Source organism: Nycticebus coucang, chromosome 11 (assembly GCF_027406575.1).
Source record: "Nycticebus coucang isolate mNycCou1 chromosome 11, mNycCou1.pri, whole genome shotgun sequence".
NCBI lineage: Eukaryota > Metazoa > Chordata > Mammalia > Primates > Lorisidae > Nycticebus > Nycticebus coucang.
The window spans coordinates 35,765,533-35,791,065 of record NC_069790.1 but is presented as its reverse complement, the minus strand read 5'-3'; the positions used below and the strand labels follow the sequence as shown (position 1 = coordinate 35,791,065).

At 40.5% G+C, this 25,533-nt stretch overlaps 1 pseudogene; it reads left to right on the top strand.

The window, feature by feature from the left end:
- Window positions 1-1,273: 1,273 nt before the first annotated feature.
- On the top strand, window positions 1,274-22,041 carry LOC128598295 (YEATS domain-containing protein 4-like; annotated as a pseudogene).
- The last annotated feature ends 3,492 nt before the right edge of the window (window positions 22,042-25,533 follow it).

Sequence of the window (25,533 nt, the reverse complement as noted above, 5' to 3'; positions counted from 1 at the left end):
AATTGTGGATTCATATATTGGAATACTACACAGCCTTTTTAAATGACCTAAAAGAACAGAGAATGACTTGGAAAACTTTATTTAATCATCAGTGGGCAAAGGCTTGCTATAAAATAACACGTACAGTGTGGTTCAATTTGAAGGGAAAGGATATATTCATGGTGAGAGGAGGCCTGAAAGGAATAGTACCTCAAGTTTTAGCAAGTGTTTTTGCTTTGTGCCGAACGACGCCCTAAGCACTTTATATTGATTAGCTAATTTCATCATCACAACCTTTGGATCTAGGTGCTATGATCATGATCCTCCTTTTCTAAAGAAGACCAACATTTACAGATGTTAAATAACCTGTCAAAGGTCACTCAACTAGCAAATCATTGAACTGAAGTTCAAACACCAGATTTAGAAGCCCATACTTTTAACCACCATGCTATACTAAATGCTAGATTGTAAGTACATGTTTTTCTTTTTTCTTCTCAGTATTCTTTACAAAACATATGTATTACCTTTGTGACTCCATTTTTCCTCATAAGAGTATAATTTGCAGGATGAAACAGCATCTTCAGATGGCAAATGCCTAATTTTAGCACAACAATTCAGTAAAAGTGTTCATTGTCCTAAGACTCAAAATAAATTAAGTACTCAGAAGATACAGACCTCTTACCCTTACTTCCTGCCTCTCTCTTTCCTTTCCTTTGTGCCTCCCTCTTTCCCTTCCTAAGCTTCCAATTGCTCTTCTCTTAGCCAGGGAAGAGTCCATAAGTAAGACGAAGACATTCTTCTAGTGGGATTGACAGTAATTATCTTAACCCCCTTTCTGCCCCATTCTTTTCATACTGCCTTTCCATTTTTGTTTCTACCACTTTAAAAAAACAATTGAAAGCCTTTAAAAAGTGAGGGGATCCTGAGTAGGACGCCGGCTCCATATACTGAGGGTGACCGGTTCAAACCCGGCCCCGACACTTGTAGTCCCAGCTACTCGGGAGGCTGGAGCTGTGTGACACCAGGGAACTCTACCGAGGGCAATAGAGTGAGACTCTGTCTCTACAAAAGAAAAAAAAGTGAGGGAATCTTTTAAGAAGGATGCCTTAAAATCATAGTATGTCACAGAATAACACAACCCACCAGATGATTCAGTATAATAGAACATGTCTGTAAAACTCTAGTTATATGTATAAACTACATATGTATAAACAAAAAAGGAGAGTGAAACCTGCTGAGTGCTGGCGGGCTGGTAGGACGGCAAATAAGGAAGACCCTGCTTTTAAGGAAGAAAATGGAGGAGGTGCCGAAGGTGGACAGGGATATGTCAGCATATGTGAAGAAAATCCAGTTTAAATTACACGAAAGCTATGGCAATCCTTTGAGAGTTTTTCTAAACCTCCATAAGAAATTACTGAAACAGGAGGGGATGAATTTGAAATAATCAGGGGAGGAGACAAGATGGCTTACTGAAGCCAGCTTTCCACAGAGGCTCCCGTCCAGTAGGAGAGTTAAAGGACGAAAATTCAGCATGTAACCTGGTGGATTTGAGCTGAACTAAGAGAGAAGGTTGAAGAACTCACGTCAACCCCGCTGAGGTGAGCTGTGACCACAAGGATACAAACAAAAGGTACAAAATCCATCACCAAGTGGACAGGAGTCCCCTCCCCCATGAGAACAGCTCAGAGTGCCCCACAAACAATCGGGCAGAGTTCAAAAGTCTTCCCACTACACTCCACGGGAGAGACACTCTAAAAACTGGACCTACCTCCCCTACTAGGGGGCCACAGCGTCCTCCTGCCAGGCATAAAACTGTATAAACTGTATATAGTCTCTACCTGGAATTCTGAGCTCCCAGCGCTCTCCTTTACTCACACTGAGGTCTGGAGGCCAGTCCTGGTCAGCCGAGAGGGGACCGCACCGGTGTGGCAGTTCCCTGAGGCACAGTGCAACAGCCGTCTTTTGGTGACAATACGGCCAGGCATAAAACTGTGTAAAGCTGTGTGTGTTCTCTGCCTGCAACCCCAGGCTCCCAGCGCTCCCAGCGCTCCCCACACTCCCCTCTGCTCTCGCTCCAAGGTCTGGAGGCCTGTCCCCCAGGGGTCCAGACTCTTGGGGGATTGCTCGAGGGGTGTAGACAGTGCTGGGATGCAGCCTGTCGGTGCAGACTCTGGGGTATGGGAGCGGAGAGAGGACGGTTGGCCAGAAGAGAGCTAAACCAGAGCAGTGGTTGCCTGAGCCATAAAACAGCAGCCCTCTTTTGCTAGCAATACGGCTTACTACTGAATATTCTGAAGCCACACCCCCTGTCTCCCTGGGCAACCAGAGACTCTGAGTATAGGATTTGCGTGAGGCAAATCAGAGAAACTTGCAAACCAGAGAAACTCCCAGGGTGGGGCTGACCCAGAGGTCCGCTTTACTAAACCTAAGATGCACCTGGCCCTCAGGGGATCATCAGCCTATAGACAATACAAGAGCAAAGACAAGCTGATTTTGAACTCAATTCAGCTTCTCTTCTGCAGGGGAACTGTAGAGTTCTTCTGTTCTGTTCTGTCAGTAACATTAATCAGGGGCGAGACTGGACCTGAGTGAAAACCCCCCAACCTTCATCAAGTGCCTGAGGTTGTCAGGCCTCACCTCCTCCTGCTGGAGAGAGGCAGAGTGCAGCAGCCTGGCAGACTTCCTTGTGATTCAGGCAGGTGCAAACTCATGGAGTACCGATTCACTACAGGCAACTGGGTCAGCGGTGACTGGGTCTGACAGCGGTGTAAGGTGGGGAAGGAGGCATCAACCATCCAAAACTTATCTATTGGCTGGGTGGCTCCTCCTGACTCCACGCAGCACTGGAGCAAGCCACACCAGAGTAGTCACCAGACCCCTGTGATCCAGTTCCCAGAGACTCTTAAACTCTCTCACCCGAGACAGGTGCAGACTGAGACAATTGATTTGGACTTTTTGAACTGAACCAATTGCCTGAGGACAAATCAGGTGGTGCCCTGGGTGCACGATGGTAGGAAGGTTTGATTTCTCTTTTCCAATTGTTTGCCGGTGGGGGGTGGGGTGACTTAATTGCTGATATTTCTCCACAGCTGAGACTTCAATCCAGAGTATCTGTTTCACTAGGGTGGAACAGAAACCAGCTGAAAACAAGACAGAACCACTTAGCCTCACCACACCAGACAGGGCCCCAGTTTCTCAGGCCACAACACTGTACAGACCCTCAACAAAGCCCCAGGGGAAAAAATCAGAGGGAGTAAAACAATCATGGGGCGAAATCAGCGGAAGAACTCTGGTAACATGAATAACCAGAATAGATCAACCCCCCCAAGGAAAGATATGGCAGATGCAATTGAAGATCCCATTCACAAACAACTGGCTGAGATGTCAGAAATCGAATTCAGAATTTGGATTGCAGACAAGATTAAAAAAGTGGAATTAGGAATTCGAGGAGAAATTCAAAAGTTGTCTCAAGAATTTAATGAATTTAAAGACAAAACCACCAAGGACTTAGACACACTGAAGCAAGATTTTGCAGCACTCAAAGATATGAAAAATACAGTAGAAGGCCTCAGCAACAGAGTGGAGCAAGCAGAAGAAAGGATTTCTGACATCTAAGATAAAGCCTTTGAACGCTCCCAAACTCTCAAAGAGGAAGAGAAATGGAGAGCAAAAACGGATCATTCTCTTGGAGAGCTCTGGGATAATTCGAAGAAGGCGAATATCCGAATCATAGGAGTTCCAGAAACAGATGAAGTGGCCTCGTTGGGCACAGAGGCCCTTCTGCATGAAATTATGAAAGAGAATTTTCCAGACATGCCTAGAGATTCTTAAATTCAGATAGTGGACAGCTTCAGAACCCCAGCATGACTCAACCCAATAAGACATCCCCCAGGCATATCACAATTAACTTCACTAAAGTTAATATGAAGGAGAAAATCCTCAAAGCTGCCAGGAGAAAGAAAACCATTACCTTCAAAGGGAAGAATATTAGAATGACTGCAGATCTCTCCGCTGAAACTTTTCAAGCCAGAAGAGGGTGGTCACTGACTTTTAATCTCCTAAAGCAAAATAACTTTCAACCCTGGATCTTGTATCCAGCTAAACTGAGTTTATTTATTTATTTATTTATTTATTATTAAATCATAGATGTGTACATCGATATGATCATGGGGCACCATACACTTGTTTCATAGAATATTTGACACATTTTCATCTCATTAGTTGACATAGCCCTCCTGGCATTTTCTTATTTACTTTGCCAAGACATTTACATTCCACATTTGCCAAGGCTCACATGTACCCTTGTAAGATGCACCACAGGTGTGATCCTTTCAATCTCCCTCCTTCTACCCACCTCCCCCCTCCCTCCCCACACTTTCCCACTTCCCCCTGTTCTTAGGTTGTAACTTGGTTATACCTTTCATGTGAAGGTCCTAAGTTAGTTTCATAGTAGGGGTGAATACATTGGATATTTTTTCTTCCATTCTTGAGACACTATACTGAGAAGAATATGTTCCAGCTCCATCCATGTAAACATGAAAGAGGTAAAGTCTCCATCTTTCTTCAAGGCTGCATAGTATTCCATGGTGTACATATACCGCAATTTGTTAATCCATTCGTGGATCGATGGGCACTTGGGTTTTTTCCATGACTTAGCAATTATGAATAGGGCTGCAATAAAGATTCTGGTACAAATATCTTTGTTATGATGTGGTTTTTGGTCTTCTGGGTGTATGCCCAGCAGAGGAATTACAGGATTGAATGGCAGATCTATTTTTATATCTCTAAGTGTTCTGCATATATCTTTCCAAGAGGAATGTAATAGTTTGCATTCCCACCAGCAGTGCAAAAGTGTTCCCTTTTCTCCACATCCACGCCAACATCTCTGGTCTTGAGATTTTGTGATATAGGCTAGTCTCACTGGAGTTAGATGATATCTCAAAGTAGTTTTAATTTGCATTTCTCTGATGATTAAGATGATGAGCATTTTTTCACATGTCTGAAGGCCACTCGCCTGTCTTCTTCGGAGAAGTTTCTTTTCAATTCTCTTGCCCAGCCTGTGATGGTATCCCTTGTTCCTTTCTTGCTAATACATTTGAGTTCTCTGTGGATTCTGGTTATTAAACCATTGTCAGAGACATAACCAGCAAATATCTTCTCCCATTCTGTGGGCTGTTTGCTTGCTTTACTTACTGTGTTCTTGGCTATGCAGAAGCTTTTTAGTTTGATCAAGTCCTAAAAATGTATTTTTGAAGCTGCTTCAATCGCCTGGGGGGTCCTTCTCATAAAAAACTCACCCAACCCAATTTCTTCAAGGGTTTTCCCTGCACTCTCTTCTACTATTTTTATAGTTTTATGTCTTAAGTTTAAATCTTTAATCCAGTGAGAGTCTATCTTGGTTAGTGGTGAAAGGTGTGGGTCCAGTTTCAGTCTTCTACAGGTTGCCAGCCAGTTCACCCAGCACCATTTGTTAAATAGGGAATCTTTTCCCCACTGGATGTTTTTAACTGGCTTGTCAAAGATTAAATAATGGTGACTAGCTGGGTTCATCACTTGGTTCTCTGTTCCAGACATCTACTTTTCTGTTTTTGTGCCAATACCATGCTGTTTTGATCACTATTGATTTGTAGTATAGTCTGAGGTCTGGTAGCGTAACTCCTCCTGCTTTGTTTTTATTTTTGAGTAATGTCTTGGCTGTTCAAGGTTTTTTCTGATTCCATATAAAATGAAGTATTATTTTTTAAAGATCTTTAAAGTATGACAGTGGAACTTTAATAGGGATTGCATTGAAGAGTATATATTGCTTTGGGTAGTATGGACATTTAAACAATGTTGATTCTTCCCAGCCATAAACATGGTATGTTTTTCCATTTATTAACATTCTCAGCTATCTCTTTTCTTAGAGTTTCATAGTTCTCTTTATATAGATCTTTCACATCCTTTGTTAGATAAACTCCCAAGTATTTCATCTTCTTTGGCATTACTGTGAATGGGATAGAGTCCTTAATTGTTTTTTCAACTTGACTATTGTTGATATATATAAAGGCTACCGATTTATGAATGTTGATTTTGTAACCTGAGACGTTGCTGTATTCCTTGATCACTTCTAAGAGTTTTGTAGTAGAGTCCCTAGTGTTTTCCTGATATACAATCATATCATCTGCGAAGAGGGAAAGTTTGATCTCTTCTGACCCTATGTGGATGCCCTTGATCGCCTTTTCTTTCCTAATTGCGGTGGCTAAAACTTCCATTACAATGTTGAAAAGCAATGGAGACATGGGCAGCATTGTCTGGTTCCTGATCTAAGTGGAAATGATTCAAATTTAACTCCGTTCAATATGATATTGGCTGTCGGTTTGCTGTAGATGGCCTCAATCAGTTTAAGTAATGTCCCTTCTATACCAATTTTCTTAAGTGTTCTGATCATGAAGGGATGTTGGATGTTATCAAAAGCTTTTTCTGCATCGATTGAGAGAATCATATGGTCTTTGTTTTTTACTTTGTTTATGTGCTGAATTACATTTATAGATTTACGTATATTGAACCAGCCTTGAGACCCTGGGATAAAGCCAACTTGATCATGATGTATGATTTGTTTGATATGTTGCTGGATTCTGTTTGTGAAGATCTTGTTGAATATTTTTGCGTCTATATTCATTAGTGATATTGGTCTATAATTTTCTTTTCTTGTTGGGTCTTTTCCTGGTTTGGGGATCAGGGTGATGTTTGCTTCATAGAACGTGTGGGGAGTCTTCCTTCTTTTTCTACCTTTTGGAACAGTTTGAGTAATATAGATACTAATTCCTCTTTAAAGGTTTGGTAGAATTCTGATGTGAAACCATCTGGTCCCGGACTTTTCTTTTTGGGGAGGTTTTGTATGGTTGATGTTATTTCCTAACTTGAATTGGGCCTGTTCAACATTTCCACTTGATTCTGGTTAAGTCTTGGAAGGTGACGAGCTTCCAAGCATTGGTCCATTTCCTTCAGATTTTCATATTTCTGAGAGTGAAGTTTCTTATAATATTCATTAAGGATTTTTTGGATTTCTGAGGAGTCTGTTGTTATTTCGTCTTTGTCATTTCTGATTGATGAGATTAGAGATTTTACTCTTTTTTTTCCTGATTAGGCTGGCCAACGGTTTATCTATTTTGTTGAACTTTTCAAAAAACCAGCTTTTTGATTTATTGATCTGTTGTATTATTTTGTCTTCAATTTCATTTAGTTCTGTTCTGATTTTGGTTATTTCTTTTCTTCTACTGGGTTTGGGGTTGGAGTGTTCTTCCTGTTCCAGTTGCTTAAGATGTCCCATTAAGTTGCAAACTTCCTCTCTTTCCGTTCTCCTGAGGAAGGCTTGCAGAGCTATAAATTTCCCTCTTAGAACTGCCTTTGCGGTGTCCCAGAGGTTCTGATAATTCATGTCTTCATTGTTGTTTTGTTCCAAAAATTTGGCAATTGCCTTCTTGATCTCATCTCTGACCCAGCTATCGTTCAGCATGAGGTTATTTAACTTCCATGTTTTTGTATGAGTATGTAGATTCCTGTTGTTACTCAGCTCAAGTTTTATTCCATGATGGTCCGAGAAGATGCATGAAATAATTTCTATTCCTTTAAATTTACTGAGGTGAGACTTGTGACCTAAGATGTGATAGATTTTGGAGTAAGTTCCATGGGCTAATGAGAAGTATGTGTATTCAGTTTTGTTTGGATGTAATGTTCTATAGATGTCTGCTAGATCTAAATGCTGGATGGTTAGATTTAAATCTAAAATTTCTTTACTCAGCTTTTTGTTCAAGGATCGATGCCTCACTGCCAATGAAGTGTTAAAATCTCCGACTATTATGGAGCTGGAGGAAATCAAGTTGCTCATGTCTTTTAGAGTTTCTCTTGTGAATTGAGGTGCATTCTGATTGGGTGCATAGATATTAATAATTGAAATCTCATCATATTGAGTCTTACCCTTAACAAATATGAAGTGACCATTCTTGTCCTTCCTTACTTTTGTTGGTTTAAAGCCTATTGTATCAACAAATAAAATTGCAACACCTGCTTTTTTCTGATTACCATTTGCCTGAAATATGGATGACCATCCTTTCACCCTGAGTCTGTATTTGTCTTTTAAGTTAAGATGTAACTCTTGTAAGCAACAGATATCTGGTCTGAGTTTTTGTGTACAGTCAGCTAACCTATGTCTCTTTAGAGGACAGTTTAAGCCATTCACATTAATGGAGATTATTGATAAGTTTGGTGAAATTTGGGGTATTGAGTTTTTCAAAAGTCCAGTGGACAATTTTAATCTTTTTGCCATTGTAGAAGTTGGAGTTTGATCAGGAGTTTCTGAGTGAGTTTACATTTGTAGTAGAGGATTGGGTTGGTCATTACGGAGGATAGGTCTGAGAATATCCTGAAGAGCTGGTTTGGTTGTGCCAAATTTCTTCAACATATGAATGTCGTTAAAGTATTTAATTTCTCCATCATAGATGAAACTGAGTTTAGCTGGGTACAAGATCCAGGGTTGAAAGTTATTTTGCTTTAGGAGATTAAAATTCGATGACCACCCTCTTCTGGCTTGAAAAGTTTCAGCAGAGAGATCTGCAATCATTCTAATGTTCTTACCTTTGTAGGTAATGGCTTTCTTTCACCTGATAACCTTGAGAATTTTCTCCTTCATGTTGACTTTAGTGAAGCTAATTATGATATGTCTGGGGAATGACTTATTGAGGTTGAATCATGCTGGAGTTCTGAAACTGTCTGCCATCTGAATTTCAAAGTCTCTAGGCATGTCTGGAAAATTCTCTTTCATAATTTCATGCAGAAGGGCCTCTGTGCCCATCAATGCCACTTCATCATTTTCCGGAACTCCTATTATTCGTATATTTGCCTTCTTTGAATTATCCCAGAGCTCTCTAAGAGAAAGATCTGTTTTTGCTCTCCATTTCTCTTCCTCTTTGAGAGTTTGGGAGCATTCGAAGGCTTTATCTTCGATGTCAGAAATACTTTCTTCTGCTTGGTCCATTCTGTTGCTGAGGGATTCTACTGTATTTTTCCTTCTTTTTTTTTTTTTTTTTTGGCCAGGGCTGGGTTTGAACCCACCACCTCTGGCATATGGGACCGGTGCCCTACTCCTTGAGCCACAGGCACCGCCCTCTACTGTATTTTTCATATCTTAAAGGGCTGCAAATTCTTGCTTCAGTGTGGCTAAGTCTTTGGTGCTTTTGTCTTTAAATTTGTTAAATACTTGAGACAACTTTTGAATTTCTCTTCGGATTCCTAATTCCATTTTATCAATCTTGTATGCAATCCAAATTCTGAATTCGATTTCTGACATGTCTGCCAGTTGTTTATGAATGGGATCTTCATTTACATCCGCCATTTCTTTCCTTGGGGGGGTTGATCTATTCTGGTTATTCATGTTACTGGAGATTTTCCGCTGATTCTGCCCCATGGTTGTTTTACTCCCTTTGATTTTCCCCCTAGGATTTTGTTGAGGGCCCATTCAGTGTTGTAGCCTGAGAGACTGGGGCCCTGTCTGGTGTGCTGGGGCTGAGTGGTTCTGACTTATTGTCAGCTGGCTTCTGTTTGACCTCAGTGAATCACTTACTCTGGGTTGAAGTCTCAGTTCTCTGAGTTGGCCCTACCCTGGATGGTTCCGGGGTCTGTGAGTCACCTCAGGCAAATCCTATACTCAGGGGTGGCCTCCTCTGGTTGCCCAGGGAGGCTGGGGGTATGGCTTCAGCCGCCTCAGGGAACTGCCTCTCTGATGTGGGTCTCCCCCAGCCTCACTCCTGTGTCCCAGAGTCAGGATCGACCAGCTGCAGTTTGGGCACTGTCCATGCCCCGACAAATCCCTCAAGAATCTGGACTCCCGGGGGACAGGCCTGCAGATCCCAGAGTGAGGGTGGGGTGGGGTGCTGGGAGCTCAGAGACACTGGCAGCAAGCTCACTCCCAAAGATTCCTCCCAATCTTTGGTTCCAGAGCACCACGCAGCCCAAGCCTCCAGGCTTCAGAGTGAGGGCGGGGTGGGGGAAGCAGCTGGAGCCCAGAACCGCCAGGCAGCGAACAGACTCAGCTCCACCCAGTTCCTTGCCCAGCCACACAGCATGTGCTCAGGCCTGCAGACCACAGAGCGAGGGTGGGGGGTGAGCGCCGGGAGCTCAGAGCCAGCAGGGGCTCCGAGCTGCAGGGAGTCCGGTCAACAGCGAGCAAATTCAGTTCCTCCCAGTCTCTCGCCTGGTTGTACTGCAGCAGCTCAAGCCTTCAGGCTTCAGAGTGGGGGCGGGGTGGAGGGAGCGGCTGGAGCCCAGAACCGCCAGGCAGCGAACAGACTCAGCTCCCCCCAGTTCCCTGCCCGGCCACATGGCAGGGGCTCAGGTCTCCAGACCACAGAGTGAGGGCAGGGAAGCACCTGGAGCCCAGTGTCAGCAGGGGCTCTGAGCCGTAGGGAGCCCCATTGACAGCGAGCAAACTCAGTTCCTCCCAGTCTCTTGCCCGGTTGTACCGTCCCAGCACAAACCTTCAGGCTTCAGAGTGGGGGCGGGGTGGAGGGAGCGGCTGGAGCCCAGAACCGCCAGGCAGTGAAAAACAGACTCAGCTCCACCTGGCTCCCTGCCCGGTCACACAGCAGGCGCTCAAGTCTCTGGACCACAGAGCGAGGGCGGGGGGAGCACCAGGAGCTCAGAGCAGCTGGTAGCGAGTTCAACTCAGTTATATGCGTGGTTGTATTGTTGCCCAAGGAGGGCTGCTGCTTCACCTTGCCTCGGTGAAGCACCACCCTGGGGAGGGTCTCCCTCCGCTGACTGTCCTCACTTCTCTCCCATGCCCCAGAATCAGCGCTGACCAGCTGCAGTTCGGGGACTGTCCTCTCCCCTTTAGGAGTCACCCAAGAATCCGAACTCCTGGGGGACAGGCTTTCAGACCTCAGAGAGAGTGGAGGGAAGTGCTGGGTGCTCAGAGTTGCCGGCAAAGGATATTTACAGATTTACACAGTTTTATGCCTGGCAGGAGAATGCCTAGGCATCCTAGTAATGGAGGTAGGTCCAGTTTGTAGTAGGTCTCTCCTGTGAAGTGTAGTGGGATGGCCTTTGATTTCTGCCCTTTTGTTTGTGGGGCCCTTAAGCCGATCAGGTGGGGGAGGGGAGACTCCCGTCCGCTTGGTGATGGGTTTTGTACCTTTTGTTTGCTTCCTTGTGGTCGCAGCTCTCCTCAGCGGGGTTGATGTGCGTTCCTCAACTTTCTCGCTTGGTGTTGCTCGAATCCATCAGGTTACTTGCTAAATTTTCGTCCCATACTCTCCTTCAGGATGGGAGCCTCTGTGGAAAGCTGGCTTCAGTCTGCCATCTTCCCATCATCCCCATAAACTGAGTTTCATTTATGATGGAGAAATTAAATACTTTAATGACATTCATATTTTGAAGAAATTTTCCATAACCGAACCAGCTCTTCAGTATATTCTCAGACCTATCCTCCATAATGACCAACCCAATCCTATACCACAAAAGTAAACTCACTCAGAAACTTCAGATCAAACTCCAATTTCCACACTGGCGAAAGGATTAAAAATGCCCCTGGACTTTTGAAAAACTCGATACCCAAAACTTCACCAGACTTATCAATATTCTCCATTAATGTGAATGGCTTAAACTGTCCTCTAAAGAGGCATAGGTTAGCCGACTGGATACAAAAACTCAGGCCAGATATTTGTTGCATACAAGAGTCACATCTTAACTTAAAAGACAAATACAGACTCAGGGTGAAAGGATGGTCATCCATATTTCAGGGAAATGGTAATCAGAAAAAAGCAGGTGTTGGAATTTTATTTGTTGATACAATAGGCTTTAAACCAACAAAAGTAAGGAAGGACAAGAATGGTCACTTCATATTTGTTAAGTGTAATACTCAATATGATGAGATCTCAATTATTAATATCTATGAACCCAACCAGCATGCACCTCAATTTATAAGAGAAACTCTAACAGACATGAGCAACTTGATTTCCTCCAGCTCCATAATAGTCGGAGATTTTAACACTCCTTTGGCAGTGTTGGATCGATCCTCCAACAAGAAGCTAAGCAAAGAAATCTTAGATTTAAACCTAACCATCCAACATTTGGATTTAGCAGACATCTACAGAACATTTCATCCCAACAAAACTGAATACACATACTTCTCATCAGCCCATGGAACTTACTCCAAAATCTATCACATCTTAGGTCACAAGTCTAACCTCAGTAAATTTAAAGGAATAGAAATTATTCCATGCGTCTTCTCGGACCACCATGGAATAAAACTTGAGCTGAGTAACAACAGGAATCTGCATACTCATACAAAAACATGGAAGTTAAATAACCTTATGTTGAATGATAGCTGGGTCAGAGATGAGATTAAGAAAGAAATCGCCAACTTTTTGGAACAAAACAACAATGAAGACACGAACTATCAGAACCTCTGGGACACCGCAAAGGCAGTTCTAAGAGGGAAATTTATAGCACTGCAAGCCTTCCTCAAGAGAATGGAAACAGAGGAAGTTAACAACTTAATGGGACATCTCAAGCTACTGGAAAAGGAAGACATTCCAACCCCAAACCCAGTAGAAGAAAAGAGATAACCAAAATTAGAGCAGAATTAAATGAAATTTGAAAACAAAAGAATAATACAACAGATCAATAAATCAAAAAGCTGGTTTTTCGAAAAGGTCAATAAAATAATAAACCTTTGGCCAACCTAATCAGGAAAAAAAGAGTAAATTCTCTAATCTCATCAATCAGAAACAACAAAGGTGAAATAACAACAGACTCCTCAGAAATCCAAAAAATCCTTAATGAATATTACAAGAAACAGTATTCTAAGAAATATGAAACTCTGAAGGAAATTGACCATTACTTGAAAGCACGTCACCTTCCAAGACTTAGCCAGAATCAAGTGGAAATGCTGAACAGGCCCATATCAAGTTCACAAATAGCATCAACCATACAAAACCTCCCTAAAAAGAAAAACCCGGGACCAGATGGTTTTACATCAGAATTCTACCAAACCTTTAAAGAGGAATTAGTACCTATATTACTCAACCTGTTCCAAAAGGTAGAAAAAGAAGGAAGACTACCTAACACGCTCTATGAAGCAAACATCACCCTGATCCCCAAACCAGGAAAAGACCCAACAAGAAAAGAAAATTATAGACCAATATCACTAATGAATATAGATTCAAAAATATTCAACAAGATCCTAACGAACAGAATCCAGCAACACATCAAAAAAATTATACATCATGACCAAGTCGGTTTTATCCCAGGGTCTCAAGGCTGGTTCAATATGCGTAAATCTATAAATGTAATCCAGCACATAAACAAATTAAAAAACAAAGACCATATGATTCTCTCAATCGATGCAGAAAAAGCTTTTGATAATATCCAGCATCACTTCATGATCAGAACACTTAAGAAAATTGGTATAGAAGGGACATTTCTTAAACTGATAGAGACCATCTATAGCAAACCCACAGCCAATATCATATTGAATGGAGTTAAATTGGAATCATTTCCACTCAGATCAGGAACCAAACAAGGCTGCCCATTGTCTCCATTGCTCTTTAACATTGTAATGGAAGTTTTAGCCACCACAATTAGGGAAGAAAAGGCAATCAAGGGTATCCATATAGGGTCAGAAGAGATCAAACTTTCCCTCTTTGCAGATGATACAATTGTATATCAGGAAAACACTAGGGAGTCTACTACAAAACTCTTAGAAGTGATCAAGGAATACAGCAGCGTCTCAGGTTACAAAATCAACATTCATAAATCAGTAGCCTTTATATATACCAACAATAGTCAAGTTGAAAAAACAGTTAAGGACTCTATCCCATTCACAGTAGTGCCAAAGAAGATGAAATATTTGGGAATTTATCTACAAAGGATGTGAAAGATCTTTATAAAGAGACGTATTAAACTCTAAGAAAATAAATAGCTGAAAATATTAACAAATGGAAAAGCATACCATGCTCATGGCTGGGAAGAATCAACATTGTTAAAATGTCCATACTACCCAAAGCAATATATAATTTCAATGCAATCCCTATTAAAGCTCCACTGTTATACTTTAAAGATCTTGAAAAAACAATACTTCATTTTATATGGAATCAGAAAAAACCTCGAATAGCCAAGACATTACTCAGAAATAAAAACAAAGGAGGAATTACGCTACCAGACCTTAGACTATACTACAAATCAATAGTGATCAAAACAGCATGGTATTGGCACAAAAACAGAGAAGTAGATGTTTGGAACAGAATAGAGAACCAAGAGATGAACCCAGCTACTTACCGTTATTTAATCTTTGACAAGCCAATTAAAAACATTCAGTGGGGAAAAGATTCCCTATTTAACAAATGGTGCTGGGTGAACTGGCTGGCAACCCGTAGAAGACTGAAACTGGACCCACACCTTTCACCATTAACTAATATAGACTCTCACTGGATTAAAGATTCAAACTTAAGACATGAAACTATAAAGATACTAGAGGAGAGTGCAGGAAAAACCCTTGAAAAAATCAGTCTGGGCGAGTATTTTATGAGGAGGATCCCCCCCGGCAATTGAAGCAGCTTCAAAAATACACTACTGGGACTTGATCAAACTAAAAAGCTTCTGCACAGCCAAGAACACAGTAAGTAAAGCAAGCAAATAGCCCTCAGAATGGGAGAAGATATTTGCAGGTTATGTCCCCGACAAAGGTTTAATAACCAGAATCCACAGGGAACTCAAACGCATTAGCAAGAATAGAACAAGGGATCCCATCACAGGCTGGGCAAGGGATTTGAAGAGAAACTTCTCTGAAGAAGACAGGCACGCGGCCTTCAGACATATGAAAAAATGCTCATCATCTTTAATCATCAGAGAAATGCAAATCAAAACTACTTTGAGATACCATCTAACTCCAGTGAGACTAGCCTATATCACAAAATCCCAAGACCAGAGATGTTGGCACGGATGTGGAGAAAAGGGAACACTTTTGCACTGCTGGTGGGAATGCAAATTAATACATTCCTTTTGGAAAGAGATAGGAGAACACTTAGAGATCTAAAAATAGATCTGCCATTCAATCCTGTAATCCCTCTACTGGGCATATACCCAGAAGACCAAAAATCACATCATAACAAAGATATTTGTACCAGAATGTTTATTACAGCCCAATGCATAATTGCTAAATCATGGAAGAAGCCCAAGTGCCCATCGATCCACGAATGGATTAATAAATTGTGGTATATGTACACCATGAAATATTATGCAGCCTTAAAGAAAGATGGATACTTTACCTCTTTCATGTTTACATGGATGGAGCTGGAACATATTCTTCTTAGTAAAGTATCTCAAGAATGGAAGAAAAAGTACCCAATGTACTCAGCCCTACTATGAAACTAATTTAGGGTTTTCACATGAAAGCTATAACCCAGTTATAACCTAAGAATAGGGGGAAGGGGGAAAGGGGAAAGGGAGGGAAGGGAGGGAGGAGGTGGGTAGAGGGAAGGGGATTGGTGGGATTACACCAGCAGTGCATCTTACAAGGGTATATGTGAAACTTGGTAAACAGTCTGTGAAGCTAGTGAATGATGCCCCATGAATATATCAATGTACACAGCTATGATTTAATAATAAAAAAAAAAGAATTTGAAATAATCGTCAAAATATTTTTCATTGACCCTAATGAAAGACCTATAACCCTAAATCACTTACTAAAGCTGTTTCAATCAGACACTAATGCAATGCTGGGGAAAAGACAGTGGTTTCAGAGTTCTATGATGAAATATTTCAAGACCCAATGGAAATGATACAACAATTATTAACAACATCTCATCAGCTAACATTAGGAGCCTATAAGCATGAAACAGAATTTGCAGAACTTAAAGTGAAAACCAGAGAAAAATTAGAAGCTTCCAAGAAAAAAACAAGCTTTGAAATTACAGAGTTTAATGAGAGATTAAAAGCAAGTCATGGGTGGTGCCTGTGGCTCAAAGGAGTATGGTGCCGGCCTCATATACCAGAGGTGGCGGGTTCAAACCTAGCCCCAGCCAAAAACTGCAAAAAATAAAAAGCAAGTCATGAAACTATAAATTGTTAAAAAAAAATGAAATCAGGAAACTTCAAGAAAATGATGGGACAAAACATATAAACAGTTCTGAAGAAAACTTTGTAGTAAGCCAGACGGAAAATAAGGTGGACTTCAATGGAGAAGTGGATTTCATGCAAATGTTACAGTGTTGTATATACAGTTCTCAACAGTGGATTGCTTAGCAATGGGCTCAAAGTATTTGTACTGTTCAAGAAATCCTTAATGGAGAATATATGTGTGGAAGAATAGTTGTATGGACATTTTGCCAACCTATTTTAGGGAAATTCTTATGTGAAACACAATTTTACAAAAACTTTATTGCAATATGTGTGTAGGTTTTTATCCTTTTGACAGGTATCAGAATTTCATTATAAAGTATAACTTGTACAAATTCTGTGCTTCTCTGGTAGTTAAGATTGGTGATAAAAATTAATGTGGATATTTAACTTCTTTAAATCCTTACTGTCCGCATCCTATTTCTTTTGCATATGGTTTGCCCAGTAAGTATTTATTAAATGTTGAGATCCTGAAAACACCAACAACAAAAAAAAAAAAAAAAAAGGAAAAGGAAAAAAGGGAGGAAACAAACAAAAAAGAGCAGGTGCTGACCCCTGTCCTGTGCCCATTGTCACTTCCATTAAACTTGATTTGGCCACCATTGCCACAAATACCCTCTATATCTCTTCTAAACACAGGATGATTTCTTATATTTTTCATAATGTTGTATGTGGAATAGAAATCAGCAAATCCATTCCACTCTGAGCTACAGAAGAAATAGGATTATAGTTTGTTTCATCTGGTACTTCTCCAGAAGGTTCTTGAGCAGAGAACCTTATTATCTGCAGAGGCTTTGAGATAATAACTGAGGTATTAATAGTTCTTCAAATATTTTCACCTGTTTAGAATACATGGAAACATTTCCACTGGGTCTTTTAGAAAAAATAGTCTTTCTCTGTCCTTATTTATATTCTCCACTGACAGTGCTTATTTTTTAATTAATTTCCCCCTCATGTATTCTGTTCTTTAAAGAAACATTGCTGAGATATAATTTATATACAGTAAATTATAATATGCTCAGTTTGATGAGTTTGACAGATGGACACACCTATGGAAACCCCACTATATTCAAGATCCAGAATTATTTCCAGCCCCAAATTTTCCTCAGAACCCTCTAGCCCTAAGAAACCACTGACCTACTCTCTGTTACTATAGATTAGATGGCATTTTCTAGAACTTTTATATAAAAGGATTCATGCAGTATGCAATCTTTTTTTCTGGCTGCTCTCACTGGGAATAATTGTTTTGAAAGTCATCTGTGTTGCTACATATATCAGCTATTTGCTATTTTTTTAATTGCTAGTACTGTGCAATTTTATGGATTTACTACAGTTTATCCTTTCATTTGTTGGTGGACATTGGGTTGTTTCCAGTTTAGGGCATTTATGAATAAAGCTGCTATAAACACTGTGCACAAGTTTTTGTGTAGACATTCACTGTTTTACAAACTTGCACCTAACCTGAAAAGAAATCACCTCCCTCCCTACAACAACGACCAGCTCCTCGCTGGCCTCCCTGTGTAACCCTCCCAGGCCTTCGCTCTCCTCTTGTCCTTGCCTGTGCCACCCTCCAAATACCTCCCCCATAAGCATGGGACCTGCTGCTGTGGCATCACCTCACTGTCCTTCAGTATCAGAATGTGACTCTGGAAAATGCCATCAACATGCTGTCTGATTCCGATCTGGACCTACAACAGACTGTGTCTGTGTCTGAGTGTAGTTCCATCTACTATGAAATTCCATCATCAAAGACTTGGATGAAGGATTCACTTTTTGAAGCCCTCTTGCTCAATTTCTCTTGTTTTAAGTATTTCTTACATCTTGGACCTATCTACACTCACCCCTTCAACTCCCCACCAAACATCCCTCTCCTCGGAAGTCAACAACTTAATGGGTCATCTCAAGCAACTGGAAAAGGAAGAACATTCAAACCCCAAACCCAGCAGAAGAAAAAAAAATAACCAAAATTAGAGAAGAATTAAATGAAATTGAAAACAAAAGAAACAATCAGAAGATCAATGAATCAAAAAGTTGTTTTTATGAAAAGATTTTAAAAATTGATAAACCTTTGGCTAACCTAACCAGAAACAGAAAAGTAAAATTCCTAATATCATCAATCAGAAATGATAAAGGAGAATTAACAACAAACACTGCAGAAATTAAAAACAAATCCTTAATGATTACTATAAAAAACTCTATTGTCAGAAATATGAAAATCTACAGGAAATAGATCAATACCTAGAAGCATGCTATCTTCCTAGAGTCAGCCAGAAAGAACTGGAAATGTTGGAGGCGGAGCAAGATGGCAGACGAATAACAGCTTCCTTGCATCTGGGCACCGTGAGTCTGGGGAGATAGGACTCCAGGCATCTCTGGCTGGTGGGAACTGCCTATCATCACTCCTATGAGGATACAGGGAGTCAGCGAGAGACTTCTGGACCCCAAGAGGAGGACTAAAACAGTGGAAAACCGGCAAGTGGTCGCGTGTGTTCAATCCGTCTAAACCCGCCCACAGCTGTAAGTTCAGTAGCAGCGAGACTGCAAACCAGAAAGGCCTTACCTGTGAACTGTTTTGATGTCCTTGGGCTTGGCACTGAGTTGAACTGCCCTGGGGAAGGCCTGAGCGGGAGTGCGGAGAACTCTGGCCGTTGTCTAGGGCCCCAGTCTGAGCCGCTGAGCCAGACGGAGCTAATGGTATTTGGAGGTCGGTCACACAGAACCATTGTCAGTGATCTGCCCCGGCAAGCTCCGCCCTCAGGGTCGCAGAGCTAGAAACGGGTGGGAGCTTGTAACCCAGCAACCAAGTAGCCTAAGGGTGGGGTCTGAACCTCCTTGCAGCCCTAACCCTCAGGGGCAGAGTGAGACCGGTTTTGGCACACTGGGTAAGTGGATAGCCACTTCAGCAGTGATTCCAGCGAGAAAGCTGGGAAAGCTTCTGCTCAGCAAGTTTACAAGTTCAAAGTGCCTTTTAAGTGGGCTGAAGAGAGATATAGGCTGTCTACCTGCTGGGGTTTGAGAAATCAGCAGCCTCCAGTTGTATCAGAACTGTGACTAACATCTCATACCCCAGAAGACCACGTGTTGCCCAGACAATATTCAATAACATATACAAACTGCTTTGTTTTTGGTTGTGTATTTTTTTCTTTTTTTTTTGTTTGGTTGTTTTTTTTTTGTTGTTTTTTGGTTTTTTTTGTTTATTTTGACGTTGTTGATGTTCTTTTCTTTTTTTTTTTTATTTCAATCTTTTCCATACAGATCCCTTTTTCTTTCTCAACTTTTCTAGTTTAATTATAATTTCCCATTGCTGCCTTTTTTAATAACTACAACTTCATTTTTGCTAGTGTTTCTACCGCTATCATTTGGTTTTTCACCCAATTGTATCCCCGTAAAGTTTTCTGTTTGCTTGTTTTGGTTTGATTTATAGCATTTTTGTCTTTCCTCTCTACTTGGTGGAGGTGGGGTACTGTGTCTGATCAGGTTAGCAAAGACCTGCTGACCTCAAGGGAACCACCCAACTGGACACTCCCAGAAGGTGGGGTTTTTTAAGGTTGTGTCAAAGTACCCTACCGTACACCTATATTGCCCTGTCTCCCTCTTTCTGTACCTCTCTTCTTTTTGTCAATATTCCTTATCCCCACCCCCTCTCCTTTCTCTATCTTTCTTTTTTTTTCTTATCACTCAGTCCTCCTTTCTTTCATCCCTTTTTTGCTCCTCAACCTTCTCACCCTTCTGGTCCTGTAACCCTTAGTCCACAGGCACAAGAACTTAAAGAGCAAGAGGAAGTGAAAGGAAAATTAGGGCAAGGAAACAGATAAAAGAAATCACTCATGAGGAAGAATCAGCAGAAAACTCCAGGCAACATGAAGAAACAGTCCAGAACAACCCCGCCAAGGGACCATGAGGTAGCTACTGCAGAGGATTCCACCTATACAGAAATGTTAGGAATGACAGAAAGGGAATTTAGAATACACATGTTGAAAACAATGAAAGAAATGATGGAAACAATGAAGGAAACTGCTAATAAAGTGGAAAATAACCAAAAGGAAATCCAAAAACAGAATCAAATCAGAGATGAACGATATGAAGAATATAAAAAGGATATAGCAGAGCTGAAGGAAATGAAACAGTCAATCAGGGAACTTAAAGATGCAATGGAAAGTATCAGCAACAGGTTAGACCATGCAGAAGAAAGAATTTCAGAGGTAGAAGACAAAGTTTTTGAGATAACTCAGATAGTAAAAGAGGCAGAAAAGAAGAGAGAGAAAGCAGAACGTTCCCTGTCAGAATTATGGGACTTTATGAAGCGTTCCAACATACGAGTTATAGGAATTCCAGAAGGGGAAGAAGAATGCCCCAGAGGAATGGAAGCCATACTAGAGAATATTATAAAAGAAAATTTCCCAAACATCACCAAAGATTCTGACACACTGCTTTCAGAGGGATATCGGACCCCAGGTCGCCTCATCTCTAACCGAGCTTCTCCAAGACACATTGTGATGAACCTGTCCAAAGTCAAGACAAAAGAAAAGATTCTGCAAGCTGCCAGGAGTAAGCGCCAGTTGACCTACAGGGGCAAATACATCAGAGTGACCGCAGACTTCTCTAATGAAACTTTCCAAGCAAGAAGACAATGGTCATCTACCTTTAATCTACTTAAACAGAACAATTTTCAGCCCAGAATTCTGTACCCTGCTAAGCTAAGCTTCAAAATTGATAGAGAAATCAAATCATTTATGGATATACAAACATTGAGGAAATTCGCCACAACAAGACCAGCTCTACAGGAAATACTTCAACCTGTTCTGCACACTGACCACCACAATGGATCAGCAGCAAAGTAAGAACTCAGAAATCAAAGGACAGAGCCTAACCTCCACACTGATGCAAAAGATAAAACTAAGCAATGGACTCTCACCAAATAAGATGAATAGAATACTACCACACTTATCAATTATCTCCATAAATGTTAATGGCTTGAATTCCCCACTGAAGAGACATAGATTGGCTGACTGGATTAAAAAACACAAGCCATCCATTTGCTGTCTGCAAGAAACACACCTGGCTTCAAAAGACAAATTAAAGCTCCGAGTCAAGGGTTGGAAGACAATTTTTCAGGCAAATGGCATTCAGAAGAAAAGAGGAGTTGCAATCTTATTTTCAGATACATGTGGATTTAAAGCAACTAAAGTCAAAAAAGACAAAGATGGTCACTTTATATTGGTCAAGGGAAAACTACAACAAGAAGACATTTCAATTCTAAATATTTATGCACCCAATTTAAATGCTCCCAGATTCTTGAAGCAGACCTTACTCAGTCTGAGCAATATGATATCTGATAATACCATCATAACAGGGGACTTTAACACACCGCTTACAGAGCTGGACAGATCCTCTAAACAGAAATTAAACAAAGATATAAGAGATTTAAATGAGACCTTAGACCAACTATGCTTGATAGACGCATATAGAACACTCCACCCCAAAGACAAAGAATATACATTCTTCTCATCACCCCATGGAACATTCTCCAAAATTGATCATATCCTGGGACACAAAACAAATATCAACAGAATCAAAAGAATTGAAATTTTACCTTGTATCTTCTCAGACCATAAGGCACTAAAGGTGGAACTCAACTCTAACAAAAATGCTCAACCCCACCCAAAGGCATGGAAATTAAACAATCTTCTGTTCAATAACAGATGGGTGCAGGAAGAAATAAAACAGGAAATCATTAACTTCCTTGAGCATAACAACAATGAAGACACAAGCTACCAAAACCTCTGGGATACTGCAAAAGCAGTTTTGAGAGGAAAATTCATCGCTTTAGATGCCTACATTCGAAAAACAGAAAGAGAGCACATCAGCAATCTCACAAGAGATCTTATGGAATTGGAAAAAGAAGAACAATCTAAGCCTAAACTCAGTAGAAGAAAAGAAATATCCAAAATCAAATCAGAGATCAATGAAATTGAAAACAAAAGAATCATTCAGAAAATTAATGAAACAAGGAGTTGGTTTTTTGAAAAAATAAATAAAATAGATAAACCATTGGCCAGACTAACTAGAAATAGAAAAGTAAAATCTCTAGTAACCTCAATCAGAAACGATAAAGGGGAAATAACAACTGATCCCACAGAGATACAAGAGATCATCTCTGAATACTACCAGAAACTCTATGCCCAGAAATTTGACAATGTGAAGGAAATGGATCAATATTTGGAATCACACCCTCTCCCTAGACTTAGCCAGGAAGAAATAGACCCCCTGAACAGACCAATTTCAAGCACTGAGATCAAAGAAACAATAAAAAAGCTTCCAACTAAAAAATGCCCTGGTCCAGGGGCATTCAGCCTGGTCCAGATGGCTTCACTCCAGAATTCTATCAAACCTTCAAGGAAGAGCTTATTCTTGTACTGCAGAAATTATTCCAAAAAACTGAGGAAGAAGGAATCTTCCCCAACACATTCTATGAAACAAACATCACCCTGATACCAAAACCAGGAAAAGACCCAAACAAAAAGGAGAACTTCAGACCAATCTCACTCATGAATATAGACAGAAAAATTCTCAACAAAATCCTAGCCAATAGATTACAGCTTATCATCAAAAAAGTCATTCATCATGATCAAGTAGGCTTCATCCCACAGATGCAAGGCTGGTTTAACATACGCAAGTCCATAAACGTTATCTACCATATTAACAGAGGCAAAAATAAAGATCACATGATCCTCTCAATAGATGCAGAAAAAGCATTTGATAAAATCCAGCATCCTTTTCTAATTGAAAAGGATCCTTTTCATCCTTTCTCTTCACTGAAGAGTATAGGCATAGGTGGCACATTTCTAAAACTGATTGAAGCTATCTATGACAAACCCACAGCCAATATTTTACTGAATGGAGTAAAACTGAAAGCTTTTCCTCTTAGAACTGGAACCAGACAAGGTTGTCCTCTGTCACCTTTACTATTCAACATAGTGCTGGAAGTTCTAGGCAATACAATTAGGCAAGACAAGGAAATAAAGGGAATCCAAATGGGAGCAGAGGAGGTCAAACTCTACCTCTTTGCTGACGACATGATCTTATACTTAGAGAACCCCAAAGACTCAACCACAAGACTCCTAGAAGTCATCAAAAAATACAGTAATGTTTCAGGATATAAAATCAATGTCCACAAGTCAGTAGCCTTTGTATACACCAATAACAGTCAAGATGAGAAGCTAATTAAGGACACAACTCCCTTCACCATAGTTTCAAAGAAAATGAAATACCTAGGAATATAACTAATGAAGGAGGTGAAGGACCTCTATAAAGAAAACTATGAACTCCTCAGAAAGGAAATAGCAGAGGATATTAACAAATGGAAGAACATACCATGCTCATGGATTGGAAGAATCAACATTGTTAAAATGTCTATACTTCCCAAAGCAATCTACCTATTCAATGCCATTCCTATCAAAGTACCTACATCGTACTTTCAAGATTTGGAAAAAATGATTCTGCGTTTTGTATGGAACCAGAAAAAACCCCGTATAGCTAAGGCAGTTCTTAGTAACAAAAATAAAGCTGGGGGCATCAGCATACCAGATTTTAGTCTGTACTACAAAGCCATAGTGGTCAAGACAGCATGGTACTGGCACAAAAACAGAGACATAGACACTTGGAATCAAATTGAACACCAAGAAATGAAACTAACATCTTACAACCACCTAATCTTTGATAAACCAAACAAGAACATACCTTGGGGGAAAGACTCCCTATTCAATAAATGGTGTTGGGAGAACTGGATGTCTACATGTAAAAGACTGAAACTGGACCCACAGCTTTCCCCACTCACAAAAATTGACTCAAGATGGATAAAGGACTTAAATTTAAGGCATGAAACAATAAAAATCCTCAAAGAAAGCATAGGAAAAACACTGGAAGATATTGGCCTGGGGGAAGACTTCATGAAGAAGACTGCTATGGCAATTGCAACAACAACAAAAATAAACAAATGGGACTTCATTAAACTGAAAAGCTTCTGTACAGCTAAGGAGACAATAACCAAAGCAAAGAGACAACCCACACAATGGGAAAGGATATTTGCATATTTTCAATCAGACAAAAGCTTGATAACCAGGATCTATAGAGAACTCAAATTAATCCACATGAAAAAAGCCAGCAATCCCGTTTGTCAATGGGCAAGAGACATGAATAGAACTTTCTCTAAAGACGACAGACGAATGGCTAACAAACACATGAAAAAATGTTCATCATCTCTATATATTAGAGAAAGGCAAATCAAAAACATCCCTGAGATATCATCTAACCCCAGTGAGAATGGCCCACATCACAAAATCTCAAAACTGCAGATGCTGGCGTGGATGTGGAGAGAAGGGAACACTTTTACACTGCTGGTGGGACTGCAAACTAGTACAACCTTTCTGGAAGGAAGTATGGAGAAACCTCAAAGCACTCAACCTAGACCTCCCATTCGATCCTGCAATCCCATTACTGGGCATCTACCCAGAAGGAAAAAAATCCTTTTATCATAAGGACACTTGTACTAGACTGTTTATTGCAGCTCAATTTACAATCGCCAAAATGTGGAAACAGCCTAAATGCCCACCAACCCAGGAATGGATTAACAAGCTGTGGTATATGTATACCATGGAATACTATTCAGCCATTAAAAAAAATGGAGACTTTACATCCTTCGTATTAACCTGGATGGACTTGGAAGACATTATTCTTAGTAAAGCATCACAAAAATGGAGAAGCATGAATCCTATGTACTCAATCTTGATATGAGGACAATTAATGACAATTAAGGTTATGGGGGGGAAGAAGAAAGAGAGATGGAGGGAGGGGGGTGGGGCCTTAGTGTGTGTCACACTTTATGGGGGCAAGACATGATTGCAAGAGGGACTTTACCTAACAATTGCAATCAGTGTAACTGGCTTATTGTACCCTCAATGAATCCCCAACAATAAAAAAAAAAAAAAAGAATTGGAAATGTTGAATAGACCTATACCAAGGACTGAAATAGCATCAACTATACAGAATCTCCCAAAAAAGAAAAGTCCAGGACCAGATGGCTTCACATCAGAATTCTATCAAACCTTTAAAGAGAAACTAGTACCTATATTACCTAACCTCTTCCAAAACATAGAAAAATAAGGAATATTTCCCAACACATTCTACAAAGCAAGTATCACCCAGATCCCCAAACCACGAAAGGTTCCAACAGAGAAAGAAAATTATAGACCAATATAATTAATGAATATTGATTCAAAAATATTCCAAAAGATCCTAGCAAACAGAATTCAACAACACATCAAAAAAATTATACCCCATGACCAAGTTGGTTTTATCCCAGGGTTACAAGGTTGGTTCAACATATGTAAATCTAGAAATATA